This window comes from Tiliqua scincoides, chromosome 3, assembly GCF_035046505.1.
Source record: "Tiliqua scincoides isolate rTilSci1 chromosome 3, rTilSci1.hap2, whole genome shotgun sequence".
In the NCBI taxonomy this organism is placed as follows: domain Eukaryota; kingdom Metazoa; phylum Chordata; class Lepidosauria; order Squamata; family Scincidae; genus Tiliqua; species Tiliqua scincoides.
In genome coordinates this window covers 219,427,325-219,434,659 of record NC_089823.1, presented here as the reverse complement: position 1 = coordinate 219,434,659, position 7,335 = coordinate 219,427,325, and positions in this window count along the sequence as shown.

Here is a 7,335-nt window from a genome sequence, read left to right as displayed (position 1 = left end):
TCACAGCGGCCCACCAAATGCCCCAGGGAGCACACCAGATAACAAGAGACCTCATCCTGGTGCTCTCCCCTACATCTGGCATTCTGACTTAACCCATTCCTAAAATCAGGAGGTTGCGCATACACATCATGGCTTGTACCCCATAATGGATTTTTCCTCCAGAAACTCGTCCAATCCCCTTTTAAAGGCGTCTAGGCTAGACGCCATCACCACATCCTGTGGCAAGGAGTTCCACAGACCAACCACGCGCTGAGTAAAGAAATATTTTCTTTTGTCTGTCCTAACCCGCCCAACACTCAATTTTAGTGGATGTCCCCTGGTTCTGGTATTATGTGAGAGTGTAAAGAGCATCTCCCTATCCACTCTGTCCATCCCCTGCATAATTTTGTATGTCTCAATCATGTCCCCCCTCAAGCGTCTCTTTTCTAGGCTGAAGAGGCCCAAACGCCGTAGCCTTTCCTCATAAGGAAGGTGCCCCAGCCCCGTAATCATCTTAGTCGCTCTCTTTTGCACCTTTTCCATTTCCACTATGTCTTTTTTGAGATGCGGCGACCAGAACTGGACACAATACTCCAGGTGCGGCCTTACCATCGATTTGTACAACGGCATTATAATACTAACCGTTTTGTTCTCAATACCCTTCCTAATGATCCCAAGCATAGAATTGGCCTTCTTCACTGCCACCGCACATTGGGTCGACACTTTCATCGACCTGTCCACCACCACCCCAAGATCTCTCTCCTGATCTGTCACAGACAGCTCAGAACCCATCAGCCTATATCTAAAGTTTTGATTTTTTGCCCCAATGTGCATGACTTTACACTTACTGACATTGAAGCGCATCTGCCATTTTGCTGCCCATTCTGCCAGTCTGGAGAGATCCTTCTGGAGCTCCTCACAATCACTTCTGGTCTTTACCACTCAGAAAAGTTTGGTGTCGTCTGCAAACTTAGCCACTTCACTGCTCAACCCTGTCTCCAGGTCATTTATGAAGAGGTGACAGCACTAATAAAAGATCACACATGGTCATTGTGCAGCTATATTGCTGCTCTCAGAAATGTTGATTTTCCTATATTAATCAGGGCTGGTGTGCCTATGAGGTAGGGTCAGGGAGACCAGATGCAATGAAGGACATCGCATCTGTGCCTATATCTTACCTATATCTTTTACCAGTGGTGCACAAACTGTGAGCCATGGCTCCCTGAGGAGCCACAGAGACCATCTAAGGGAGTCCTGCCACCCACTGGTGTTCCTAGGGGGGAAAACACAAGTTACTTCAGGCAGCTGGCCACTGGTGTAAAGCAGCCCCTCCTCCTCACCTTCAGAGCCAGTGTTGGCTACAAAAACTTTTGAGCTGCTGCTTTATAGCCTCCTCCTTGGGAGGAGGGGCCACTTTACACCAGCAGCCAGGTGCCTGAAGAAACCAGACAGCCAATCTGAGCCAGAAGGGGCTTCAGTTGCTGCTCCTGCCAGTTGGGAAGTTTGCTGGCTGTCAGGCAGCAGGAGCTTGAGCGGCCACCTTCACAGCCTCTTCCCCTCCCTTCCCCCAGAGCCTGGCAAGGGAACAGGAAGAGGGAGCCATGGCAGCAGTGCACCCTCCTAAAGGAAAAGGAAAGGCAGGCAGATCCATTGCCTCAGGTGTTAAAACCTGCGATGATTTAAGCACAGTGAAAATACAAGCAGACAACTGATGGATGACAATGTTGTGTGAACCCCCCTCCCCTGCAGTACCCTTAAGGAATGAGGGCACAATCCTATGCATGTCTACTCAGGAAAGTGTCCTATTGTGTTCAGTGGGGCTTACTCTCAGGAAAGTGTGAATAGATTGCAGCCTGAGTGAGCCATATGTGACAATCTCAGACTAAACAACCCTTTTGGAAATACCCAAACAAACAAGTTACAAGATGTATGGATTAGTCTTGTTTTGTGTGTGGTGGTCACGTGATGAGTGAGAGTTTCGTTTTTATTGTTACTTTTAGCCTGTAATGACTGAACAAAAAATAACAGACTGGACAGCACAAAAGGGATAAAATTCGTCCCACATGTTAGGTTTGTGAAAGAGAGATAACAGTATAGTTTGCATCAACACATCCATCTTTATATTTACTCTGTCGTGAGCAGTGGCATAGCTAGAGGGGGTGCAAAGCACTAAGTTTTGCAGAGAGCTTCCCCGCAGCTGCAAGGGGCCCCTCCCCTTCGGAGCCTTGGGGGGGAAGCAAAACGGAAGCATTGCATCCCTCCAGTGCAATAGCAAGAGGGGGTTGCAAAGCACCACCTTTTTCGTTTTGCTCCCCCCCCCCGCCTGGAATGGCTCCGAATGGGGAGGCCGCTTGCACGCTGCAGTGAGGCTCCCTGCAAAACTTAGTGCTTTGCACCCCCTCTAGCTATGCCACTGGAAATAAATTCTGTTAGTTTGGATGGAGTTAACTTTTCAAGTAAGAATGCTCAGGACTGCAGTCTTAGAGCCCAATGCTATGCATGCCTACTCAGAAGTAAACCCCATAACAGTCAATGGGCTTACTCCCAGGGAAGTGAGGATAGGATTGCAGCCTGAATTTCCAGCACATGATTGAGCTGAGCAGTCTCCCCACCCACCCTCAGCACCTTTTGCGAAGCCTGGGGCTAAGCGGCTATCCTTTCTAACACAGGATACGCGCCGAAGGCTACAATCCTGTCCACTTTCCTGGGAGTAAGCCCCACTGACTCTAATGGGGCTTACTTGTGAGTAGACTTGCATAGACTTGGGCTGCCAGCGAGGAGGGGCGCAGCGCGCTGCGGAAACGGGGGAGGGTTTCCTTGAGCTTCCTGCGCTCGAGTTAATTTGGCGCCTTTTGCTAATTGCCTGTCGCCCCGTTGCCAAGCCGACGGCTGCTGCTGCCGCCCTGCCCCTGCACGCGCAGGGCTGGGCTTCGACGTGCTGTTGTGTAGCGCTGCTGATGCTGCAGCCTCCGCTCCGCCACCACCCGCATCCCCTCTCCAGATGGACCCTCGCCTCTGAGGCGCGCGTTCGCCCTCCCTGCAGGCGCCTGCTTGCCACCCTGCTGCGGAGCGCGGCTCTTCCCCTTCCAGCATGACCAGCGGGCAGGAGAGCCGGCAGGTGCAGGGCAGGTGAGTGGGGTGCCTAAGCGGAGGGAACTCTGCGCGGGCGCACGGCGAGCCTGCACAGCTCCGCAGCCAAGGCGTCCCTTGGGTACTGCCCCAAGGCGGGTCGCCCGCGCTCCCTGGGTACCTGCTGGTTCTGAGGCTGCAGCCCCAGTTGCTGGGGAAGGTGAGGTGAGCCTCGGCTGGCTGCCTCCCCGAGGACGGAGGATGGAGAAGGCGCGCTCTGCAGGGCGCACCAACAAAGGCGCCATGATAGGCACGGGGGCTGAGGAGGAGGAGGCTGGGGCTGGCACGGAGAGAGCCAGGCAGGCGGGAACCTGCAGCAGGCTTGCAGCCAGCCCTGAGTGCACCTTAAAGGACTGGGAAATGGGGGCGGTGGGGAGGGCTTGCTGGCAGAATAGAAACAAGGGCTTCTTCCCCTTCAGTGCTGAGAGGCGGGGGGACTTCACGCCTCCTTCCCTGCGCTTCGCGTCCCTTTCCGTTTGCTCTCGCGCTCAGCAGCCTGCAGCATCCAGCCCCCTCTCCGGAGCCAGGGCTCCCGGCCCCTCCTCCCCCTTTGTTGTAGCGCTCCTCGCCTTCTGCGGCCCTGTGCCAGGCAACAGTGCCACACACAGCTCAAGCTTGCAAGTCTACTCCGAAGTAAGTCCCGTTGTTTCCCATAGGGCTTCCTCCCAAGACACTGTGTGCAGGATTGCAGCCTCAGGCGATGCTTTCCCCAGTGTTGCATTTTTAGGCTAGGAAAAGCTGCACAGTACTTAGTAATAGAACATAAGGTAGTATTTAGTAGTAGAGCATTTTAAGTGTCTTCTTTCCTAACCATAAGGAAGGAGACATTTCCCAAACAGGAAATGCAACTCTCACACAACACCAGAACCAGGCAACATCCACTAAAAATTGAGCGTTGGGAGAGTTAGGATGGACAAAAGAAAACATTTCTTTACCCAGCGTGTAATTAGTCCGTGGAACTCCTTGCCGCAGGATGTGGTTTTGGCATCCAGCCTGGACGCCTTTAAAAGGGGATTGGACAGATTTCTGGAGGAAAAGTCAATCACAGGTTCCAAGCCATGATGGGTATGTGCAGCCTCCTGATTTTAGAAGTGGGTTACCACAGAATGCCAGATGCAAGGGAGGGCACCAGGATGCAGATCTCTTGCTGTTTTGGGTGCTCCTTGAAACATTTGGTGGGTCACTGTGAGATACAGGAAGCTGGACTAGATGAACCTTTGGTCTGATCCAGCAGGGCTCTTATGTTCTTAATTCAGTTTTGCTCCTCCCTTAATTCAAGCAGAGTAGGAGCATATCTTGACTAAAATATGCAACTTGTCTCTCAAAACAGCCAGGGTGCCAGAGGATTGGAGAATAGCAAATGTCACACCAATCTTTAAAAAGGAAAGGGGGGGGGACCTGGGAAACTATAGGCTGGTCAACCTAACATCTGTAACCGGTAAGATGATGAAATGCCTCATCAAAGATAGAATTTCAAAGCACATAGATGAACAGGCCTTGCTGAGGGAGAATCAGCATGGCTTCTGTAAGGGTAAGTCTTGCCTCATGAACCTTTTAGGATTCTTTGAAAAGGTCAACAGGCATGTGGATGCGGGAGAACCCATGGACATTATATATTTGGACTTTCAGAAGGCTTTTAACACGGCCCCTCACTAAAGGCTACTGAAAAAACTCCACAGTCAGGGAATTAGAGGACAGGTCCTCTCCTGGATTGAGACCTCTTTGAAGACCAGGAAACAGAGTGGGTGTCAATGGGCAATTTTCACAATGGAGAGAGGTAAAAATTGGTGTGCCCCAAGGATCTGTCCTGGGACCGGTGCTTTTCAACCTCTTCATAAATGACCTGGAGACAGGGTTGAGCAGTGAGGTGGCAAAGTTTGCAGAAGACACCAAACTTCTCCAAGTGGTGAAGACCAGAAGTGATTGTGAGGAGCTCCAGAAGGATCTCTCCAAACTGGCAGAATGGGCAGCAAAATGGCAGATGCGTTTCAATGCAAGTAAAGTGTAAAGCTGGTATTGACCTTTAAAGCCCTATACTGCTCTGGACCAGGGTATCTTAGAGATCGCCTGCTCCCGTACAATCCGGCTCGCCCTCTCAGGTCATCAGAGAAGGCCTTTTTACAAGTGCTGCCGCCTAGGGAGGTACGTGGGTTGGCTGCAAGAAATAGGGCCTTCTCAGTAGTGGCACCAACGCTATGGAACTCCCTTCCCCTTGACTTAAGAATGGCTCCCTCTCTTGAGACCTTTCGGCAAGGCCTGAAGACCCTTCTGTTTAAACAGGCCTTCTGAGTTCTTGGCCTTTTAACATCTTTTTAACATCTTTTAATATTTTTTACAGGCCTGATTCTTTTATGACTTGCTGCTGCTCTATGTTCTTTTTACCTATTTTTTTTTTTACTCTGACTGCTGTTTTTTATGTGTTAATATGTTTTTATTTGTTTTTAATATGTTGTAAGCCGCCTTGAGCCCCTTCGGGGAGAAAGGCAGGGTAAAAATAAAGTTATTATTATTATTATTAAAGTCATGCACATTGGGGCAAAAAATCAAAACTTCACATATAGGCTGATGGGTTCTGAGCTGTCTGTGACAGATCAGGAGAGAGATCTTGGGTGGTGGTGGACAGGTTGATGAAAGTGTCGACCCAATCTGCGGCGGCAATGAAGAAGGCCAATTCTTGGGATAATTAGAAAAGGTATTGAGATCAAAACGGCTAATATTATAATGCCGTTGTACAAATTGATGGTAAGGCCACACCTGGAGTATTGTGTCCAGTTCTGGTCACCACATCTTAAAAAGGACATAGTGGAAATGGAAAAGGTGCAAAAGAGAGTGACTAAGATGATTACTAGGCTGGGGCACCTTCCTTATGAGGAAAGGCTATGGTGTTTGGGCCTCTTCAGCCTAGAAAAGAGACGCCTGAGGGAGGACATGATTGAGACATACAAAATTATGCATGGGAAAGATAAAGTGGATAGAGAGATGCTCTTTACACTCTCACATAGCACCAGAACCAGGGGACATCCACTAAAATTGAGTGTTGGGAGAGTTAGAACGGACAAGAGAAAATATTCCTTTACTCAGCGTGTGGTTGGTCTGTGGAACTCCTTGCCACAGGATGTGGTGATGGCATCTGGTCTAGATGCCTTTAAAAGGGGACTGGACAAGTTTCTGGAGGAAAAATCCATTATGGGTTACAAGCCATGATGTGTATGTGCAACCTCCTGGTTTTAGAAATGGGATATGTCAGAATGTCAGATGCAAGGGAGGGCACCAGAATGAGGTCTCTTGTTATCTGGTGTGCTCCCTGGGGCATTTGGTGGGCCGCTGTGAGATACAGGAAGCTGGACTAGATGGGCCTATGGCCTGATCCAGTGGGGCTGTTCTTATATGTTCTTATGAGCACTAAAATTCAGATTAGGCTGTGTCTCTCCCCCTACCCCTACATTTTAACTTAACTTGAAAACTGGTATAGAGCAGTCACTAAGGCTGCAATCCTGTGCTTTCTTGCCTGGAACCAGGGCTGCAATTCTATACACGCTTTTCTGGGAGTAAGCAAGCCCTACCAAACACAAAGGGCTTACTTCTTAGTAGACATGCATAGGATTGTGTTGCAAGTCTCAAAGGAATACAGTGAGATTTCTGAGTGGAGATACTTAGGATTTTGCTTCTCCAATGTACTTTCAAATGTCACTGAATCATAACCTAACTAGCCAGACAAGTATCAGTTTTCTCTTAGTATCACTGCAATATTATGATAGGATTACTAAGAAAATGTATAGGGAGTATTTTGAAAATTTGAAATGTGTTACTTGTCAAAAGTATCAATATTGTTAATGGCAGTCTCTGTTCATAGCAGCATAATGGTACGTTTGTACTTACTTGCAGAAATATCCTCTTGAGGCATCCTTTCAGCACAAAGGGTGTAGGGAAATGGATCATTAGCAACAATCAGGATGCCTCTCAGCACTTTACCAAATCTGCAAGTCCTGTCTCCAGGAAAAGAGAAAACTATTTCGTGACCATTCATAACAAAGTTGTGGATCTGAGAAAGACAATAGCCATGATGAAATCCTGGTGGAGTGGGCTTCTAGCTCCCATGGTGTCTTTCAGTTTAAGCAACAAACAAAACTAGGTGGTGTTATGCTTGAGAGAAGAGTGGTGCCTTCAATATTATAATATTGTAACCACTTTAAAATAGGCATAGCCGTAGTAGACTATTAAAAGATG